We start from the raw sequence: 23,101 nt of genomic DNA on the forward strand, positions 1-23,101 counted from the left end.
GGAGTTTTCGATAATTATTTAGAGATTTTACAGCATGTTTCCCTTCTGGGTTTCACTGCATTGCATCAGGTTGGTTTGATTTTAATAAGACAGAGGCTGGGCCATGAATAAAAGTTTTTGGAATCATATTGTGACAGAATTCAGTCAGCCCAGGAATCCTCTAAGCTATTTTTCATTTATTTGTTTTTAGGAAAGGAAAATATATAAACTTTCTGAGTCTTTCAGGGATAATTAGTGAGCCGTCTTTAGATATTAGATAAACAAGGTATTTTACCTGGGATAAACAGGATTGAGTCTTGTCCCTTTATATTCTGTGTATCTTTATGGCTCGCTGTTGTAATAGGTAAATTATGTCCTCCTGGAAGTGTAATATGTCCTAGAGCCTAAAAGTAAAGCATCAACATATTGGATTAGAGTAGAATATCTGGAAAATTCAGCTTTTGTTTCTAGGACAATATCCCTGTATATCCCTGGAGCATCATATCTAAGCATACTTGTAATCTTCCCAGGTGAAAGCAAAGAGTTATTTCTGTCTTTTTTTTTTTTTTAACAGAAATGTTGATAAAGGCAATACATAAATATATTACTGAAAAATACTGTTCGTCCACAGACATCCTATATAATCAAAGCATAATATGCTAATGCAGTGGTTCTCAACCTTCCTAAAGCTGCGACCCTTTAACACAGTTCCTCATGTGGTGACCCTCAATTTCATTGTTATAAATTGAACATAATTAAAGCATAGTGATTAATCACAAAAACAATATTTAATTATATATGTGTTTTCCGATGGTCTTAGGTGACCCCTGTGAAAGGGTTGTTTGACCCCCAGAGGGGTCACGACCCACAGGTTGAGAACTGCTGCTCTATAGGTTTGAATGTTTCTTACCAGGATTCTTTCTGGAAGTATAACAGGCTTTTGAGACTGATTACTTGCCCCAGGGGATCAGGCCCTGAAGTGTGTGTTTGCATTCCTGATAATATAGGACAAAAGGAATCACTGTTTAACATGTTGGCCATATTAATGTTTAGTAATGAAGATTTAATTTTTTTTTTTTTTAAATATCTGAAGGTACATATCAAGGAAGAGGACCAAAATGGAAGCCAAATGGGCAGACCTGTCGTACAACTTGTCCCAGGGCCAGATTGGAAATACAACTCTATCGAAGAACATCCACTGGGAATTAACAAATGAGGCCCAGCTGAGGAGGTGACTTATAGAAAGGAAGGACAGAAAACACCCGGAGACTGATAGGAAGGGCAGTGAGGTTGCAAGAGGGGTGGCAAGCCAGCAGGCTGAGAGGGAGAAAAGAAAGCTGTGCTATGAAAATATCTGTTCCCTCAGAAAAATAGAAGCCTGGCAGAGACTGAGCACCAGAGCTGTGCCCCAAAGCAGCAGGTGTAATATCCAACTGTGGAAAGGAAAAGCTGCAGGGCTGCTGTCTGCCAGGAGTCTGGACCTGAAACTCCAGCTGCCAAAGGCTGCACCTCAAAAGGGGGGCCCCATGAAAGGAGAAAGCAGTGTGGTGCTGGGGGGAGGTGGGGGAGAAAACCACAGTTTCCTTGTTTTCGTTTTTATTCTGTTTAGACCCAGAACACAGGACTTCTCATTTGCAACCACCCACCTGAGGCTTTGGCACAGGGAGGAAGGCTTGGACATGAGGTGCCTGAGGAGAGGCCGAGGAGGGAAGCAGGTTAGGGAGATGTGGAAAAGCAGTAGCCAGGAGTCCTGCATTGGGATGTTCATATGCTTCCAAACCTAAATGGCCATTTCTTCACAGAAGAGCTAGCCCCTCCCAGTAGCCTCAGGGCAGGTGATACAGCCTGACACATCCTGCCGTTTTGAAATTAACAAAGGGAGAGGCCAAGCTCACAGTCTGAACAATCTCCAGGAGCCCTCAGTGACTGAATTAGAAGAGGGGCCATCTGCCCACTATTCAGGGAACCAGACTGATAAAAACTCCAGGGTCCCAGCTGACCACACTGGTCTCCATGCAAGGATCTCTGTCCAGCCAAAGGCAGAGTAATAATTTGTACCACTCACGGAGGAGTAGCTCTGGGACAGGAAAAAGCACCCATCATATACCCTGAAAGCAAAACAGCAACAACCCCACTCAAGAGTCAGAAACAGACCCTTGAGTGAATAAGATTGGCAGCTGGCAGACAGGCAAAGTGGGCAGATTGGCTCCTAATGTTTACAGCCAAGGCCTGTGGAAACAGACACAAGCAGTAGACCGGATCTCTTGGAGTTTCAAGCAGGATGCTAAAAGACAAAAGATACCTGACAATGGTTAGCACCTAAGTCCTAACAGGAAGCCAAGGATTGGCAGTCAGAACAGAAGCTATTCCCATGGTACATTAAAACTCAGCTGAAATGAGCAACACTTCACTTTGTTTTTATTTTTTTAATTCATTTTTTAAATTTTCTACTAGAGGCCCAGAGCACAAAATTGTGCATGGGTAGGGTCCCTATGCCTGGTGGGTGATCAGGGGCAATCAGGGCCTTCTGGCTCTGACCGGAGCCTTCCTTTGTTCCATGCCGCCCCCTGGTGGTCAGCACACGTCATAGCAAGCAATCAAACTCCCAGTCGCCAACTGAACTCCCAAGGGGACTATTTGCATATTAGGTATATATATATATATTAGAGGCCCGGTGCACGAAATTCATGCACTGGGGGGTGGGGTTCCCTCAGCCCAGCCTGCCCCTCTCACAGTCCAGGAGCCCTCAGTGGATGTCCTACTGATGGCCACAGTTTAGCAGCAGAGGCTTGGAGCAGGTGTTGTGTGTGTGTGTGTGTGTGTGTGTGTGTGTGTGTGTGTATGTGTCCGCTGGGGGCCTTCCCCCAACTGCATTGGAAGCTCAGAGCAGGCGCTGTGTGTGTGTGTGTGTGTGTGTGTGTGTGTGTCTGCTGGGGGCCTGCCTCCAGCCACACCGTGGAGGCTTGGAGCAGGCGCCCCTCTGTGTTGATCTCTCAGGCTCCTGGCCTCCACTGCGTGTTTTTCTCTACCTTGAGCTGTGGCCAGGGTGGGGTGCTGCCTGCAGGCTGTGCTTTCCTGCTCATGGATCACTGGATCACTGCAGAGACCAGGGGCAGGCCCTGCTGGGTGCTGCCTGTGGAGAGCTTTCCTGCTCTGGGATCACCATGGCAATCCCAGGAGCAGGCCCAGTTGGGGGCGGGCCGCCCTCCGCACTTGCCTGCTCTGGGATCGCCATGGTGATCCCAGGAACAGGCCCACCTGGGGGTGGGCCGCCCTCCACACTTGCTTGCTCTGGGATGGATCTCAGAGCAGGCCCACCGGGGGGCTGCCCGCCCTTCGCACTTGCCTGCTCTGGGATCGCCATGGCGATCCCAGCAGCAGGCCCACCTGGAGGCCGGCCACCATGGCGATCCCAGTAGCAGGCTCACCTGGGGGCCGCTGCCCTCTGCACTTGCCTGCTCTGGGATTGCCATGGCGATCTTTGATGGTGGCTAATTTGCATATGGTGCTGATTAGCCAATGGGAAGTGTAGCGAAGGTACAGTCAATTACCCTTTTTGTCTTTTATTAGATAGGATATATATATATATATATATATATATATATATATATATATATATTCACTAGAGGCAAAGTGTATAAAATTCGTGCATGGGGGGACATGTCCCTCAGACTGGCCTGCACCCTCTCCAATATGGGACCCCTCGGGGGATATCCAACTACCAGTTGGACATCTCTCTCAAAGTCCAGGACTGCTGGCAACTAACCCCTCGCCTGCCTGCCTACCAGATTACCCGTAACTGCTTCTGCCCACCAGCCTGATTGCCCCCTAACTGTTCCCCTGCTGACCTGATTGTCCACAACTGCCCTCCCCTGCTGCGACCCGCCTCCACTGTGTGTGCGGCTATCTTGTGACAGCCATATTGTGATGGCCATCTTGTGATGATGTTAGGTTGTGATGCGTGATGGCATAACGACCACCTAGGCCAGCGGTTCTCAAACTGTGGGTTGTGACCCCTTTGTGGGTCAAACGACCCTTTCACAGGGGTCACCTAAGACCATCAGAAAAACACATATATAATTACATATTGTTTTTGTGATTAATCACTATGCTTTAATTATGTTCAATTTGTAACAATGAAATTGGGGGTCACCACAACATGAAGAACTGTTATTGAAGGGTCGTGGCATTAGGAAGGTTGAGAATCACTGACCTAGGCTATTATTATTATAGATAGATTTTATTTCATTTTTTAAATTTTTTACACCTTTTTCTTCCTCTGTTCTTTTTTCCTCTGTTTTGCTTCTCCTTTCTCCTTTTTAGTATTTCTCTTTCCTTTGTTTCCCCCTTTTATAATTGATCTTCTTTGTCTATCTGCTTTTTTGATTTGTTATTATTCTAGCCTCTGTTGGTTTATTCATATATATAATTTACTCTTCTCTGCTTCTACTCAATTTCTCTTTCTCTTTGCCTTTTCTTCACTACTCTTTTTTTTTTCTTTCTCTTCTCTTGCTCTTTTCTTCTTCTAATTTTAAAATTTGTTTCACTTCTTAAATTTAGGTCTATCTAATCTCTATTTTCCAATTTTTTTCTTGTCTTATCATTTATTTTATCACTCTTCTTTTTTAAACCATGGTATTTTCCCTATTCCTCTAATTCATTAACCTTATTTTCTTTATTTAAGCTCTGCATCTACAGATTCTGCCCTCCTACCTTTTCTGGGTGTTTTTTGGTTTGTTTTTTCTTGGCTTGTTTGTTTGTTTTGCTGTGTGTTTCTTTTATATATATATTAGGGGCCCGGTGCACGAAATTCATGCACTGGGTGTGTGTGTGGGGGGGAGAGTGTCCCTCAGCCCAGCCTGCCCCCTCTCACATACTGGGAGCCCTCAGGCGTTGACCCCCATCACCCTCCGATCGCCTGATCGGCCCCTTGCCCAGGCCTGACGCCTCCGCCAGAGGTGTCAGGCTTGGACAGGGGACCCCCATCTCCCCCTGATCACTGGCTCTGGCCCCCGCCCAGGCCTGATGCCTCTGGCCCAGGAATCATGCCTGGGCAGGGGACCCCCATCTCCCTCTGATCGCTTGCTCCACCCCCCGCCCAAGCCTGACGCCTCTGACCCAAGCTTCAGGCCTGGGCAAGGGGATCATCATATCCGCCCAATCCCCGGCTCCGCCCCCCACCCAGGCCTGATGCCTCAGCCAGAGGAGTTGACCCTCATCACCCTCCGATCACCAATCACCGGATCGGCCCCTTGACCAGGCCTGAGGCCTCCGGCAGAGGTGTCAGCCTGGGCAGGGGACCCCCAGTTCCCCGCGGTTGCAGGCTCCGCCCCTGCCCAGGCCTAACGCCTCTGGCCTAGGCATCCACCCCAGGCAGCGGGGACCTGCAGTGGCAGCGGGGGGCGCCGCGATTGTGGGCTTCGCTTTAGGCCCAGGCAAGGGACCCCTAGCTCCTGGGACTGCCAGCTTCAACGATGCCCAGCTCCCATCGCTGGCTCCACCCCTACTTCCTGCTATCACTGGCCAGGGCGGAAAAGGCACCTGATTCTCCCATCATGGCTGGGGGGCAGGGCAAAGGAGGCCCCAGGGCCGCCTTTGCCCTGCCCCCCAGCTCTTAGCTCCCCCCTGGGTTTCCGATCACTGTCAGTAGCAGGGGGTTTCTTCCTGCTTTCCCTTTCGCCTCCCTGCATTGTGCCTACATATGCAAATTAGCCGCCATCTTGTTGGCAGTTAACTGCCAATCTTAGTTGGCAGTTAATTTGCATATAGCCTGATTAGCCAATGAAAACGGTATCACCGTACGCCAATTACCATTTTTCTCTTTTATTAGTGTAGATATATCCTCTATCATTCTTGCTCACTTTTTTCTTTCCTAATTATCTTTTCTCTGGTGGTCACTTTTTGGGAAGGTTGTAGGGGTCTAGTGTACATTCATGTTCTGTTTCTACTGTGTCATGTCTTGTCATGTTGTATTTTGTGCTGTTCAGTCAGCACCTCTCCAAAGGCACAACATGGTAGGGAGTGAGCCACATAATTAGACACCCTGAGAGGTGACTCCATACACAAATACGACAATAACATTCCAGATCCAACTACATCAGGAGAATCAAAATATCTCAACCAAAGAGCCCTAGAACACACAGCCCAGGAGACCAGAGAGACTGCACAACTGGGTCCAACAGATTTCTACTACATAAGACCAACCCCTAAAATCTCACTAGCATAGCAGTTTGATCTAATACATAGAAACAAATACAAAGGAATTAAAAAAATAGAGAGAGAAAGAAAAAAAAATAAAAGAAATACAACCTTCTACAACTCAACCAAGAGGAATCAGAAAACCTTAATAAGCCCATAATTACCGATGAAATTGAAACATTAATAAATAAAAACTCCCAAGAAACAAAAGCCCTGTCTCAGATAGATTCCCAGGGGAGTTTTAACAAATATTCAAAGAAGAAGTAACACCTCTACTCCTCAAAATATTCCAAAAAATTCAAGAGGAAGGAACACTTCCAAACTCTTCCTATGAAGCCACCATCACCCTAAATCCAAAACCAGATAAAGACATGACAAAGAAAGAGAAATACAGGCCAATATACCTGATGAAAATCCTCAACAAAATGTTAGCTAACCAGATCCAGGGATCCATTAAAAAGATCATATATTATGACCAAGTGGGATTTATTCCAGGGATGCAAGGCTGGTACAATATTCGCAAATCAATAAATGTGATATAGCACATAAGCAGGTTACAAGACAAATATCATATAATCATATCAATTGATGCAAAAAAAAAAAAGCATTAGACAAAATCCAGCACCCTTTTTTGATAAAAACTCTCAGGAAAGTGGAAATAGAGGGATAATACCTTGACATAATAAAGGCCATTTATGACAAATTTATAGCCAACATCATACTTAATCCGCAAAAATTAAAACCATTTTCCTTAAGAACAAGAACAAGATATAGATGCCCTCTATCACCACTCTTGTCTTACATAGCTCTGGAATTCCAAGCCATAGTGATTAGACAAGAAGAAGCAATAAAAGGCATCCAAATTAGAAAGGAGGAAGTAAAACTCTCATTATTTGCACATGACATGATACTGTACACAGAAAACCCTAGACTCCATCAAAAACTACTAGATTTAATAAATAAATTTGGAAACACAGTAGGATACAAAATTAACACCCAAAAACCCATAGCATTTTTATATACCAAGAGTGAACTCTTAGAAAGAGAAACTAAAAATATAATTCTATTTATCATCTCAATAAAAATAAAATTAAGATTCTTAGAAATAAACTTAACCAAGATGGTAAAAGTCCTGTACTCTTAAAACTTCAGGATGTTGAAAAAAGAGATAGAAGAAGGTATAAACAAATGGAAGATATACCAAGTTCATGGATTGGCAGAATCAACATCATTAAAATGTTCATATTACCCACAGAAATCAAAGATTCAATGAAATCTCTATTAAAATACCAATGGCATATTTCACAGACCTAGAACAAACAGTCCAAAAATTTATATGGAACCAACAAAGACCTCGAATGTATGGAGGAGTCCTGGGAAAGAAAAAAGTTGTAGGAATCACAATAACAGATACCAAGTTATACTACAAAATCACTATGCTGAAAACAACCTGGTACTGGCACAATAACAGGCATGTAGATCAATGGAACAGAACAGAGAACCCAGAAATTAATCCTTGCCTTTACGCTCAATTAATATTTGACAAAGGAGGCAAGAGCATACATTGGAGCAGAGACAGTCTCTTCAATAAATGGTGTGGGGAATATTAGGCAGATACGTGCAAAAAATGAAACTAGATCACCAACTTACACCATACACAAGAATAAATTCAAAATGGATATAAGATTTAAATGCAGGAAGTGAAAAACATAAAATTTCTAGAAGAAACCATAGGCATCAAAATCTCAGATATTTCTCATAGCAATATGTTTACGTATGCATCTCCTAGGACAATGGAAACTAAGGAGAAAATAAACAAATTGGACTACATTAAAATAAAAAGTTTCTGCATCAGAAAACAAACCATCAACAAAATAACAAGAGACCCCTCTACATGGGAGCACATATTTGGCTGTATCTGAGCACAATGGTGTATCTGATAAACGGTTAATCTCAAATATTACAGGGAACTTATACAGCTTAACAAAAGGAAGACAATCCAATTAATAAATGGACATAAGACCTAAATAGACACTTCTCCAGAGAGCACAAACAGAAGACCAAGAGACATGAAAAAATGCTCAGTCATTAATCATCAGAGAGTTGCAAATTAAAATGACAATGAGGTATCACCTCACACCTGTCAGAATGGCTATCAACAAATCAACAAAGGACAAGAGTTGGTGAGGTTGTGGAGAAAAGGCAACCCTAGTATGCTGCTGGTGGGAATGCAGACTGGTGCAGCCACTGTGGATAACAGTATGGCATTTCCTTAAAAAATACAAAATGGAACTCCCATTTGACCCGGTGATTCCACTTCTAGGAATATATCTTCAGAAACCTGAAACACTCATCAGAAAGAATATATGCACTCTTTTGTTCATAGAAGCACAATTTACAATAGCTAAGATTTGGAAACAGCCCAAGTGCCCATCAGCAGTGGTTAAAAAAACAAAACAAAACAAAACAAAACAAAAAACAAAACAAAACAAAACAAAAACACTATGGTATAGCCCTAACCAGTTTGGCTCAGTGGATAGAGCATCGGCCTGAAGACTGAAGGATCCCAGGTTTGATTCCGGTCAAGGGAACGTACCTAGGTTTCGGGCATATCACCAGTGCGGGGGGGGGGGGGGGGGGGGGGCGGGGGTGGTGCAGGAGGCAGCTGATCAATGTTTCTCTCTCATCAATGTTTCTAACTCTCTATCCCTCTCCCTTCCTCTCTGTTAAAAAATCAATAAAATATATTTAAGCAAACAAACAACCAACCAAACAAAAAAACAACAACTATGGTACATTTACACAATGGAATACTGTGCGGCAATAAAGAAGAAAGAAGTATTACCATCTGCAACAGCATGGAGGGACCTATAGAGCATTATGTTAAGTGAAATAAGCCAGTCAGAGAAAGATAAGTATCACATGATCTCACTCACGTGTGGAATATAATGAACCAAATAAACTGATGATCAAAAATGGACCCAGAGACATAGAAGCATGAAAAGACTGTTGAACCTCAGAGGGAAGGCAGTGGGAGGATGGGTGGAAGAGATCAACTGATGAACTTGTATGCATATATGCATAACCCATGGACACAGACAATGGGGAGGTGTATGGGAGTGGGGGATATGGGAGCGGTCTGGAAGAGGTTAATGGGGGGGAAAGGTGGACTTATGTAATATTTTCAACAATAAAATGAAAAAAAAAGAGATATATATACATATATATTAAGGGAACTGTGACCAACATGTTTCGAGGATGATGGAAAGACTGAGAAGAGTGTACTGCTGATATTCGGAAACAATGGCTGCTACAATGGTAAAGGTATCATTAAACCAAACTCAGAGGGCATGTCTATTATATTATACCAAGGTTTCTCAACCATGACACTCGTGGCATTTGAATCAGATAAGTCTTCGTTGAGGAGGCTGTTCTATGCATTGCAGGATGTTTAGCATCATCCTTGGCCTCCACTCACTATATGCTAGGACTAACTCAACATTTAGTAATTATTAAAAGTTTCTATGGACATTGTCAAATATCCCCATAGGGTGGAGTGAGAGGTATAGAAATATCCCTGGCTGAGTTGCACAAGGGTAACTGAAGCCTTTTAATGAAGGAAAACTGTACTTTATGAAAGTTATTGTGGTGATATTATGCAGGATATATTGCAAGTGAGAATGACCCATTTGGGTGTTGAGTCACAATAATGCACAGAACTGAATGAGGGCAGAGGGAAGACAAGGATCAGATGTTAGTGAGAAGAAAGGACATAGGGAAACCAGAATCAGCAGAATAATGACTGATCTGGAGAAGGAGGAAGGAGCATGTTGATGGTTGCAATGATTTAGGTGGCATAGCTAAGTGAGAAATGGCATAAATTGAGCCATTTTAAAAAGAAGCGAGAGCAGTCATTCCAGAGGAGCTACATTGCTTGTCTTGTTCTTTAGTTTTTGGGCAGGTTCCTGAAGTCAGCAGGAAAGCAGGCATCCTGATCCCAAAGACTGATGATCGCGGGCCTTCTATCTGAAGGTAGAATCAATAACCAATCCTGTGCAGCCAGCAAAGCTCAGCTTCTCAGCACCAAAAGAAATTTTGTTATGTAATTATTTCTTTTCTTTTTATCACAAAACTACTTGCTTTAACCTTGTAATCAGGATAGGAATTGGGTTTCTGTCTAAATCTGTGCTGCCTGAATTAGAAGTTTTATATCCCAAATAAATACTTTGCCTCTTGAACTAGGCTCCAACTTTTTGTTTTGTTTTTAGGTTGACTCTTTTACTATCATTACTTTCACTCTTGGAGCCATATATTATTGAATTGTAATTTTTTTCCCCTTCCATCTCTAAGAAAGAACAAGTTAGATGTTTGTCTTTGATATGATAGAGAGAAGAAATGTGCAGTAAGTTTATGATGACTTGGCAGTAGTCATAGGTGAAAGAGGGAGAACAACTTTGAGGAATCATATGTACAGAGGCAGTGGTTCAAGTGATATAATTTATATGGGGAGAATGTTAGGTGGAAATTTTAAGGAGGATAACAGGATGACATAGGTAAATGTCGCCATGGAAAGAGGAGAAAAAAGGCAGGTCAGATATAAAAGGAAATTCAAAAATAGTAAAATTAACTTTAATATTGTCGGGAGTTAAAGATCATGAAAGCTATGAAGAGGACAAAATATTTGTGTGAATATTAGAGATAGGTCATTCCCTGAATAGTAGTAAGGACAGAAATTAGATAGACATGACTTAGCGGGTGATGGGTAATTCTATAAATACATAATGTGAGTACTGCCAACATTTTGCTAGAGTAAGAAAGATGAAAAGTGGGATGTTATCCTGAGATAGAGTAAAGCTTAGATAATATTTTTAAGAGTTAGGATAAATCTATGTGTATAGGATAAATGAGTAAAGGGAAGAAAAATAACAATTAAGAACATTAGATAAACTCTAAATATTATAGCTGCTGGTCGGACATGGACATGTCCTATGTTAGTGATTACATTCATAAATGAGTGATTTCTGCTTCAATGACTTTCAGCTGTGCTTTACTTTTTAAAAGAACTAAACAAAAATTGACACAATTGTTTATTGTATCCTTTTGTGCCAAAAAGAACTCAAATCCCACAAAGGTTGGCTTTAAAATATATATATATATATATATATATATATATATATATATATATATGAAAAAAAATAAACCATGTTCTCTAAATGTTAAATTGATCAACAGTAACATGTCACAAGGATCAATAATAATGCTGTGCTTATTGCCAGTGCACCTCAAAAAATCAAACAGGTAGCATGTTCTCAGTGAAATTACTACTCTGGCTGTTTATTAGTCTTCATAGTTTTGCCATTTTTTTGCAAGAGGCTGAAATTTTCTCATCCAAGACTGGTAACCATAGCTACTGAAACATCATGTTATGTGGGCCATTTTTACTTGATTTGTTTAGAAAAGCAAAATGAGAGGGACAACCTTCTCATTGCCTCTAAAATAAGATGCTTTAGTCATTTCCTCTAAAATCCTTTATTTTTTTTTTTATGATTTACACATCAAAATGAAGACTGGCATTAAGAATGCCAAGCCATCCTGCCCATCCTATGTGACTCAGTGGTTGAGAATCGACTCATGGACCAAGAGGTCATGGATTGGATTCCTGGTCAGGGCACAAGCCCAGATTATGGGCATGATCCCCAGTAAGGAGCATGCAGGAGGCACCCGATAGATGTTTCTCTCATCGATATTTCTAACTCACTATCTTTACCCTTTCCTCTCTCTCTAAAAAAACAAATAAATAAATAAATACAACCATATTTAAACAAAAAGAATGCCAAGCCACAGCTCTGCCCATGTCTAGCTTGCCGAATTGTATCTTGCCTCTGCCAGAAGCCACAGCTGATTTCAGCCCCAGGAGGTGTAATATTCCAGTAGATATGGGGCTTCACTCTTGAGGTAGCTGGAATTGCGGTCACTGTGCACATTATTTATTTAGTGCTCTGTTAATGATGTGAAATAATACAATGTTATTTTTGTATGCATAACCATAAGTACTTTTAAATTTTTATTTAAAGTTAATATTGCATACTTTTTATTCAACATGTCCCTAAGCCACAGCTTTAAAGCAATCAGGTTGTATGTCATTAAACATGTTTACTATAGGTATTGAGAAGTTTTATCTCTGCTCCCACTTCCTACAAGTTGAAAACAGACTATAGAAGCTGTTAGCTAAAGTGAAATCATTTGACACTCCTTGCTATTTTATGCCAAATTATCTTCACTACTACACATTGGAGAAAGACTTGCGTTGCCTTCTCTCTGCAGGCCTTGCACCAGGGACTAGGGATAAAAAAAGGAAAGGGAAATACTTCTAACTCACATGGCTCACAACAGGAATAGCCACTGTGGGAGATATACACTGTGGGGCTGTGGGTAGGAATCAGGAACACTTTCTACAAAGAAGATCCATGAATGGTATGTGGAAATAGGCTAGTTAGTCAGATAGGTTAAGGTGATTGAGCCTCAGGAAATCAAAACAGCAAGCACAGTAGAGTCTAGACTGGCAGGCTAGGGTGTGTTGGGGAAATTAAAAGTGTTTCAGCATATCCAAAGCTTAAAGAACACCAGTCTATGATTTGAAAAAGCAAACACTTAGGAGTAGCAATATGAGGAAGATATAATGAGAGAAGCGTTCTGGAAACTGCATTTGCCTAACAAACACATTAATAATTACTGAGAGTGGCTTTGATTTTGACAGAGAATATGCAGGGGAGGACAATCCATGCCACCCTCCAAGGCTAGATTCTGGAGCTGCCTTTACAGATACAATTTTTACAAGAAATCAAGCAAGAAAGCAGGGGCTATGTTCAAAAGATCTTCTCATCCTCATTCTCTCCTGAGCCGGAAAGAGTCAATAAATGTTTTCTGGCAGGAAGAAAGATCGGTTTGAAATTCAGGAGGAGCCTTTGGGAATTCAGCAGTCTGGCTTGGAACGCATCAGGATTGGAGCCGAGAGCCTCTGTTTGGGACTCCTTCCTTGGAATTAAGGCACATAAAGATGTGACTGAGGCGAGGCCATGAATCTCCTGCCAATGCCTGTGTAGCAAGCTGGCATTTCATTTGTCTTGCCATTGATCATGTTTAATTACTTCTGTTTTACATTGAACAAATTCTATAACCTACTTACTTACCATTCTCCTTCCTTCTTTTTTATTGGTCCATATTGAACATTATATTCTAATGCATTCATTTATATAACCTCATTTAATATGTGAGTTACACACATATATTAATAATTGATTCTACAATTTTTTTTTATAAAAACAAGCTTGACTCCACTTTTATAACTCAATTCCAATTTCACCAAGCAAGGTATTATTATTTAACTGATACTTTTAGTATCCATTCCTAAACACTTTGCAGATATTATTGATAATTTTCATTTAAAATTTTTTCTAGTGACATTTTCCAATGAAATAAGATTTCCTATTATTTCATTTGGTCCTCTATATCTACCTCTACCAAACACAAACACACCACACACACACACACACACCTGTTAACATTCTATCCCCTTCATTTCATCAATACAGAGGAATCATAATTGCTTCAAAATTCAGTATTTACACTTTCATGATCATATGACACCTGCTATTCATAGTTGATGCACATATTATGGCATCTTTTACTTTTATTTGTATTTTTTAGTTTTGCTGAGGTTTATTATTATTTTCTATTTTTTGTTTGCCTAATTTTCTATAAACTTATAATTAGTTCAACTTTGAACTGTTTTGCTCCCAGGTCATTCTCTGGTCAATTTATTTAGTTATATTTTTAATTCTATGGCTTCTACCTTCATGAATAAATGACTCCTATGATCTACTCATTTAGATTGGAAGCCTGTGCAGAAAGCAGGGCTGTCCTAGGCTACACTGTCCAACAGCATAGAATGAGAGCTACATGTGTAAGTGTAAAGTTCTAGCCACCAAATATAAAAGTAAACACAAAACAAGCACATTTATTTTTAATAATATTTACTATATAAACTGATAATTATAAAACTATGCACAAGATATTAAAAATGGTGTTGGACTAAGTGAAAGCTCACAGACACTGTTACTGCCAAAGGTGATCCTGAGTGGGGGGGTGGAAGGATTGAGAAAAGACAGACAAGAGAATGAAAGCTGGGCCTCGGTGGGATGCTGCTCCCTGATGAGGAGACAGTGCTGGCACCCACGAGCCGTGTCTTTATTTTATAGCAGATGCCACGAGGCAAAGTAGGGGCGTGATCAAGTTGTTTACAGCATTCTCGTGAGTTTCATCCCCATTCAACTACATGCACCTGAACTCTATCACAAGGCACATGGGGCCACGTGTTTGGACCATAGGTTCAAGCTTACAACCACAGCCATTGCTATGATTGTGCTGGGAGGGCCCTGCCCTCCAGCTGGGACTTGCACGTGGCAATGAGAGGACCCTGTCCTTTCATTAGTCCGAGGCTTGAACCTGGCCGAAACACTGTAGCTGCGCCCCACAAGACACCCTCCCAGGACCAAACTGGAATTACAACTAAAATACATAAAACCACCCTGAATGATCAGCTTAAGACTAGCTGGAGAGAACCCTGACAACCAAGGACAGAAAGTAGAGACCACATCTATGTCATAGAGACTGGTAGGGAGGGCGAAAGCATGACAGGGCTGGCTGGGTCCCACAGCAGCTGAAGTTCTGGAGAGATATCTCAGCTGTGGGGGTTGCCACTAAGAACTTGGGGACTAATGCCCAAACTTGGCCCCCCAGCAGAGAGCACCAGAATTGAGAAAGGTGCCTGCATAAGATATGCCTGTGAAAAGCAGCAGGGTTGCTGACTGCCAGGGAGAGACAGCTAGAAATACAAGAACCCTCTTAAAGGGCCATAACACAAAATTTTGAGTGTAGCCACTCACCTTGGGCTCTGGCAGAGGGAGTGCAGAGTGGACTGGAGCTGTATGAGCAGAAGACAGGGTTGGAGGCTCTGGAGTTACAGCTCATAAGGCAGGCACCCTGGTTTCCTGAACTGAGTCATTCCCTCATGCTGGGGAGATCATTTGTCTTAGGCAAACCTTTGCTATCCAGGTGGCTTTTGCCTTGGGGGAATACAGTTGACCCATCCTGCCAGAAGCTAATTCCAGCATGTCATAAATGCAAGATGTTTCATCAAAAGGTTGATGGAATTTGGGGATCCAGCAGGGCTGAATACATGTTACCTGCTGCTGGAATAGCTAAGAGCATTTCCCCAAACATGAAAATCTACATGTTATTGCCTGCTACTGAGACAGCCCAAGGCAGTTTCCGCCCCCCCCCCGCCCCCCAATCTGACAATGCCTACTGTATACCAGACCTTAACCTTTGATATGCATATCTGCTTTGCCTTAGGGCAATTTGTGTTAATAAAGAGAGAGGGATCCAGAGATTCAGAGAATTTAGCTACTACAGCTAAACTTCCTCTGGCTCCCCCATCGATTACACATTTATATTATATTTCTAGTCTCTTTATTAATTTATGGGCAGCACCTTCTCCAGATTCCTGAACCCTTCCAGATGCTGGGAAAGACCCCCAGCATTACCATCTTTTTGCAAAACCTTGCCTCACCCAGTGGAGTTTCTGAGGCCCTTTAACAGATTGGGAATAACAATTAGCCTCCAGGCAGAAGCAACTGCCCCACCCTCTTGGAAAACTTCTCACCCTACCTGTGGATGATTGCTTGAGGCTACTCCAGACTGAATCTAATCAGTCTGCAGGAGGATTTGATTCTTTGATCTAATTCAGTGGTTCTCAACCTGTGGGTCGCGACACCTTTGGGGGTCAAACGACCTTTTCACAGGAGTCACCTAAGACTATCAGAAAAACATATAATTACATATTGTTTTTGTGATTAATCACTATGCTTTAATTATGTCCAATTTGTAACAATGAAATTGGGGGGCACCACAACATGAGGAACTGTATTAAAGGGTCTCAGCATTAGGAAGGTTGAGAACCACTGAATTAGTCAGAAACATCAGTTTGGGTCCCTGCCACAGACACCATCCCAGACTGCTCAATGAGACAAAATCCAGTGGCACCCCAAGCACCTGCAACTGACACTTGTGGGACCAGCTCCATGGAAGAAGGGAGTACAGCTCAGAACAGGGACAATTGAGAAGAGTTAGCTTGACACACAGGTAGTCAGGGCAAGGATCCAGTAAAACACAAAGGGAAGCAGAACATAGGCAGGCGCAGACACAGCAGTTTGAGCAAGCCTAATCACAGAAAGCAACCGTGCAGGAATAACAAAGTTTTTAGACTCAGAGGAGGAGGTATGTGAAACTAAGAAGAGTTTGCAACAATAAGGTGAACTGACCCATAGGAACAGGGAAAGTTCAGTTCCTTTGCTGGGCAAGAACAATTGAGGGAATCAATCAGGTGGTGACACAGATAGACATAGAACAGGCTTGTAGCAAATATTTACCCCTAGACTACAAGGCTTCAATTGGGTCCCCTCCCCATGTGGGAAGTCTGAATCTACTTGTAATACATTTTCCATGCTTTTGCTCAAATCTTCTGGTCTGCAGTGCACTTTCTTCAAATTGTGAGACCTGACTCCAGGCAAAAACCTCAGCTCAATGTTCTGGTAATCACAGTCAAGGGGTTAGACCAGTGATGGCGAACCTATGATACGTGTGTCAGAGGTGACACACGAACTCATATTTTTGGTTGATTTTTCTTTGTTAAATGGCATTTAAATATATAAAATAAATATCAAAAATATAAATCTTTGTTTTACTATGGTTGCAAATATCAAAAAATTTCTATATGTGACATGGCACCAGAGTTAAGTTAGGTTTTTTCAAAATGCTGACACACCGAGCTCAAAAGTTTCGCCATCACTGTGTTAGACTCAAGGCAGACCCAGACTCTGGGCTGAGGAGAACCCAACCACTGGATTTCTAGGGGATTCAACCTCTCAGACCTCAGTCAGGTTTCCAAGGGCTAGGAAGGGAAAGAGACTCACATTCACCTGCACTAGAGAAGCTACCAAGAGGCCCAGGATAGACACACAAAAGGACCAGATTCAAAAACATCAGAGCAAAAGTCAGCAGCCCCATAAATAGCAGACCAAAAGCACCTGTATAAACAGCTGCCATGACAATATTAGGGTTGAACCTCACTGGCAGCAAGTTGGAGGGGAGATCCCTCCCATGAATGGGACATCAATAATCAAGTCCCAATTACAATAGGAGAGCCAAACAAACAAACAAACAACAAAAATCAGCACAAAGGGCATTCCTAGAGCATCCAGCTCAGGTGGACAAAGAGACTACAGCACTAGACCCTCAAGACACTTTCTACATAAGGCCATTCCACAAACACTTGGAGGCATAGCCATTCTATCTAATACATAGAAGCAAATACAAAGAGGTAGCTAAAATGGAGAGACAAAGAACCCCCAAAGGAGAGGGAGGAAAAAGGAATATCCAAAAAATAAAAAAAAAGAACTAAATGAGATGGAGACAAGCAATCTATCAGACACAGAGTTCAAAGCAATGGTTATAAAGATGCTTAAGGAGCTTAGTACAAATTACAATAGCATGAGCAGGGAAATAGAGGCCACTAACAAGAGCCAGACAGAAATGAAGAATGATATATCTAACATCAAGAACACACTGGAAGGATTAAAAGTAGTTTGGATGAAGGAGAGGATCAAATCAGCAATTTGGAAGTCAAGGTAGAAATAAATACCAAATTAGAGCAGCATTAGAAAAAAAGAATTATAAACCAGAAAGATAGCTTAAGGGAGCTCTGAGACAACATGAAATGAAGCAACATCCTCATATAGATACACCAGAAGGCGAAGAGGGTGAGCAAGGGACAGAGAACCTATTTAAATAAATAACATAAAACTTCCCTAGCCTGGTGAAACAAAATGTCACACAAGTTCAAGAGGCACAGATAATACCAATCAAGATGAATCCAAAGAGACCTACACCTAAACACATCACAATTAAAATGGCAAATGTTAAAACCAAGGAAGAATCTAAAGGCAGCAAGAGAGAGACAGAAATTTACCTACAAAGGAGTTCCCATCAGAATGTCAGCTTACTTCTTAATAAAAACAATTCAGGCCAGAAGCGAGTGGCAAAAAGTATTCAAAGCAATGAAAAGTAAGGGTCTAAATCCAAGACTACTGTATCCAGAAAGGCTAGCATTTAAAATTGAAGGTGAAATAAAAAGCTTTCCAGAAAAAAATTGTTAAAGGAGTACATTATCACCAAACCATCAATTCAAGAAATGTTAAAGAAACTGCTTTAAGAAGAAGAAAAGGAGAGAGAGAAGATCATAGGCATAAAGAAAATAAAAATGGCAATAAATAAATACCTACTAATAATAACCTTAAATGTAAATGGATTAAATGCAGCAGTCAAAAGACATAGAGTCACTGAATGGATAAGAAAACATGACCAATATACATGCTATGGGATTAAACCTCTAGGGACTTGAGAGGAGATAGCTTGACACATAACCCCTATTAAAATACCAATGGCATTTTAAAGATACACACAGAGTGAGAGTGAAGGGATGAAAAAATATATTCCACAATGGAAAGGAAGAAAAGCTGGGGTAGCAATACTCATATCAGACAAAATAGACTTTAACACGAAGGCCATAACAATGGACAAAGAAGGCCACTTTCTAATACTAAAAGAAATTATTCCACCAGAAAATATAACCCTTATAAACATATATGCACTCAATATAGAAGCAAGTGCATAAAAAAACAAAGAAAGAAATAAAAAAACAACTCTTGATAGATTTTAAGGGAGAGATTGACAGTAATACAGTAATAAAGGGGACTTTAATACCCCACTGATATCACTAGATAGATCATTGAGACAAAAAATTAATAAGGAAACAGAGGCCTTAAATTACACACTAGATTAGATGGATCTGATATTTACAGAATATCTGGACCAGATGGAGTTAGATGTGAATTTTATCAAACATTCAAAGAAGAACTATGGCTATTCCAAACATTTCAAGAGGAAGGAACACTTCCAAGCTCTTTCTATGAGGCCAGCATTATCCCAATTCCCAATATTTCACCCCAAAGCAACAGAATATGCATTCTTCTCAAGTGCACATGGAACATTTTCAAAGATATACCACGTGTTAAGGCACAAAACAAGTCTACTTATTTAAGAAGTTTGATATAATACCAAGTATCTTCTCAGATCACAATGGCATGAAAATAGAAATCAACTACAATAAAAAAAAAAAAAAACTCAGAAAACACTCAAATACATGGAGGCTAAATAGCATATTATGAAATAATGAATGGGTAACCAATGAGATTGAGGAATAAATAAAAAAATTAAAAACTTCTGGAAAACGAATGAAAATGAACACAAAACCTATGGGACACAGAGAAAACAGTCCTGACAGGAAAATTCATAGCATTACAGGCCCATCTTAAGAAACAAGTAAAAGGACTAATAAGCGATCTAACCCTACAACTAAATGAATTATAAAGAGAACAGCAAAAAGAGCCCAGAGGAAGTAGAAGGAAGGGAATAATAAACCTCAGCATGGAAGTAAATGACATAGAGACTAAAAAAACAGTACAAAAAATCAATAAATCCAAGAACTGATTATTTGAAAAGATAAACAAGATTGATGAACCCCTAGCCAGGCTTATCAAGAACAGAGAGAGGGACCAAATAAATAAAATCAGAAGTGAAAGAGGCGATACAACAATAGACGTCACAGAAATACAAAGGATTGTAAGCAAATACTATGAACAACAAACAGCAACCTGGGTGAAATGTACTAATTACTAGAAACATACAATCTTCCAAAACTCAATCAGGAAGAATGAGAAAACCTGAGCAGGTCAATAACAACTGATGAAATTGAAGCAGTAATTAAAAATCTTCCAGCAAACAAAGCTCTGGACCAGATGGAGTTAGATATGAATTTTATCAAACATTCAAAGAAGAACTATGGCTATTCCAAACATTTCAAGAGGAAGGAACACTTCCAAGCTCTTTCTATGAGGCCAGCATTATCCCAATTCCCAAACCAGATAAAGACACTGCAAAGAAAAAAAACTACAGGCCAATATCCTTGATGAACACAGATGCTAAAATCCTAACAAAATTTTAATGAACTGGATCCAGGAATACATTAAAAAGATCAGACATCTTGATCAAGTGGGATTTATTTCAGGGATGCAAGGTGGGTACAATATTCACAAAATGATAAATGTGATACATCACATAAACAAATTGAAAGATAAAAATCACATGATCATGCCCTTGCTGGTTTGGCTCAGTGGATAGAGCATTGGCCTGAGGACTGAAGGGTCCTAGGTTTGATACTAGTCAAGGGCACATGCCCAGGTTGTGAACTCAATCCCCAGTAGGGGGTGTAAAGAAGGCAGCTGATAAATTATTCTCTCTCATCATTGATGTTTCTATTTCCTTTTCCCTTCCTCTCTAAAATCAATAAAAATCCTTACTAATAAAAGGCTCAGTGGCTGTCAAGTTGTCATTTCCTCATGCCATCACAAGATGGCTGTGCTCATGCTGGTGTGCGCAGGTGAGTGGGGCTGGGCTTGACGCTGCCTGCAGAGCAGGGAGCCTGCCTGGGAGTCCTGCCTCCTCCTGGCTCTTCGAGGGGAGGCCTGCCTGGGGGTCCCCCAGCTCCATGCAGCAAGGCCTGCCTGGGAGTCCTAAGGGTTCTGGGGGTTCTGCCTCCAGGCTCTGCACGGCATCTTTAGGGCAATCTGAGCAGCCCCGGATGGGTGGGTGAGGCCTCCCTCTTTGGGGCGATTGATCATGGGGCTCCCACACTGTGACAGGGCACAGGCCAAGCTGGGGGACCCCTCCCCCCGCCTGGAGTGCACAAATTTCGTGCCCCTGGCCTCTAGTATATTAATAAAAGCAACAACCCCCACATGATCAGAGAAAGCATTTGACAAAACCCAGCACCCTTGTTTAATAAAAACTTTCAGCAAACTGAGAATAGAGGGATCATACCTCAACAAAGTAAAAGCCTTATATGACAAACCAACAACAAACAACATATTCAATGGGCAAAAATTAAAACCATTTTCCCTAAGAACAGGATGTCTGCTATCACCACTCTACTTCAACATAGTACTGGAAGTCCTATCCATAGCAATCAGACAAGAAGAAGAGATAAAAGGCACGCAAATTAGAATGGAGGAAGTAAAACTGTCTTTATTCACAGATGACATTGTACATGGAAAACTCTAAAGACTCCACCAGGAAACTACTAGACTTAATAAATGAATTCATCAAGGTAGCAGGATACAAAATCAACATCCAAAGCTCAATGACATTTTAAATTATACTCCAATAATGAACTCTCAGAAAGACAACAACAACAAAATAAGATACCTAGGCATAAACTTAAACAAGGAGGTAAAATAGCTATACCTGGAAAACTATAGAATACTGGAAAAATAAATAAAGGAAGATACAAACAAATGGAAATATATACCATGTTCACGGATTGGAAAAATGAACATCATTGCCCTTGCTGGTCTGGCTCAGTGGATAGAGCATCAGCCTGTGGACTGAAAGGTCCCAGGTTTGATTCTGGAAACAGGCACATGCCTGGGTTGTGGGCTCCATTACCAGTAGGGGGCTTGCAGAAAGAAGCCAGTCAATGATTCTCTCTCATCATTGATGTTTCTATCTCTCCATCCCTCTCTCCTCCTTTCTGAAATCAATAAAAAAATCTTTAAAATGTCTTTACTAACCAAAGTAATCTATAGATTCAACGCAATCCCTATTAAAATTCCAATGGCATACTTCACAAAGGGAGAACAAATACTTCAAAAATTTATATGGAACCATAAAAGGCTCAAAATAGCTGCAGCAACCTCGAGAAAGAAGAATGAAGCAGGCAGGATCACAATACTAGATATCGAACTATACTACAAAGCCATAGTAACCAGAAGAGCCTGGTACTGGCACAAGAACAGTCATATAGACAAATGGATCAGAACAAAGATCCCAGAAATTGACCCATACCATTATGGTTAATTAATATTTGACAAATGAGGCAAGAACATATAATGGAGTAAAGAAAGTCTCTTCAACAAATGATGCTGGAAAACTGGACAGACACATGCAAAGAGACCAACAACTTAAACCATATACAAGAATAAGCTCAAGGTGGATAAAATACTTAAATGTAAGGCATGAAACCACAAAAATCTTAAAGGAGAACATAGACAGTAAAATCTCAGACATCTAACGTAGCAACCTCCAAGGGCATTGGAAATAAGGAGAAAATAAACAAATGGGACTACATCAAAATAAAAAGCTTCTGCACAGCAAAAGAAAACACCATCAAAATTGAAAAGGAACCCACTGCATGGGAGAACATATTGCCAATGATACATCTGATAAGGGGTTTATATCCAAATTTGCAAAGTACTTATAAAACTTAACAAAAGGAAGACATACAATCCAATGAAAAAGTGGGCAGAAGACCCGAATAGACAGTTCTCCAAAGAGGACATACAGATGGCTAAGACATATATGAAAAAATGCTCAAAGTCACTAATCATAAAAATGCCAATTATAACTACAATGATATATCACCTCACAGCTGCCAGAATGGCTAACATCAATATATTAAACACAAGTGCTAGCGAGGATGTGGAGAAAAGGGAACCCTCATGCACCCATGCACTGCTGATGAGAATGCAGACTGGTACAGCAACTATGGAAAACAGAATGGAGTTTCCTCAAAAACTTGAAAATGGAACTGCCTTGTGACCCAGAGATCCCCCTTCTGGGAATATATCTTAAGAATCCCAATACACCATTCAGAAAGAATGTATGCAGTCCTATTCCTAGCAGCATTATT

Source organism: Myotis nattereri, assembly GCF_964212035.1.
Source record: "Myotis nattereri genome assembly, chromosome: 7".
NCBI classification, from domain to species: domain Eukaryota; kingdom Metazoa; phylum Chordata; class Mammalia; order Chiroptera; family Vespertilionidae; genus Myotis; species Myotis nattereri.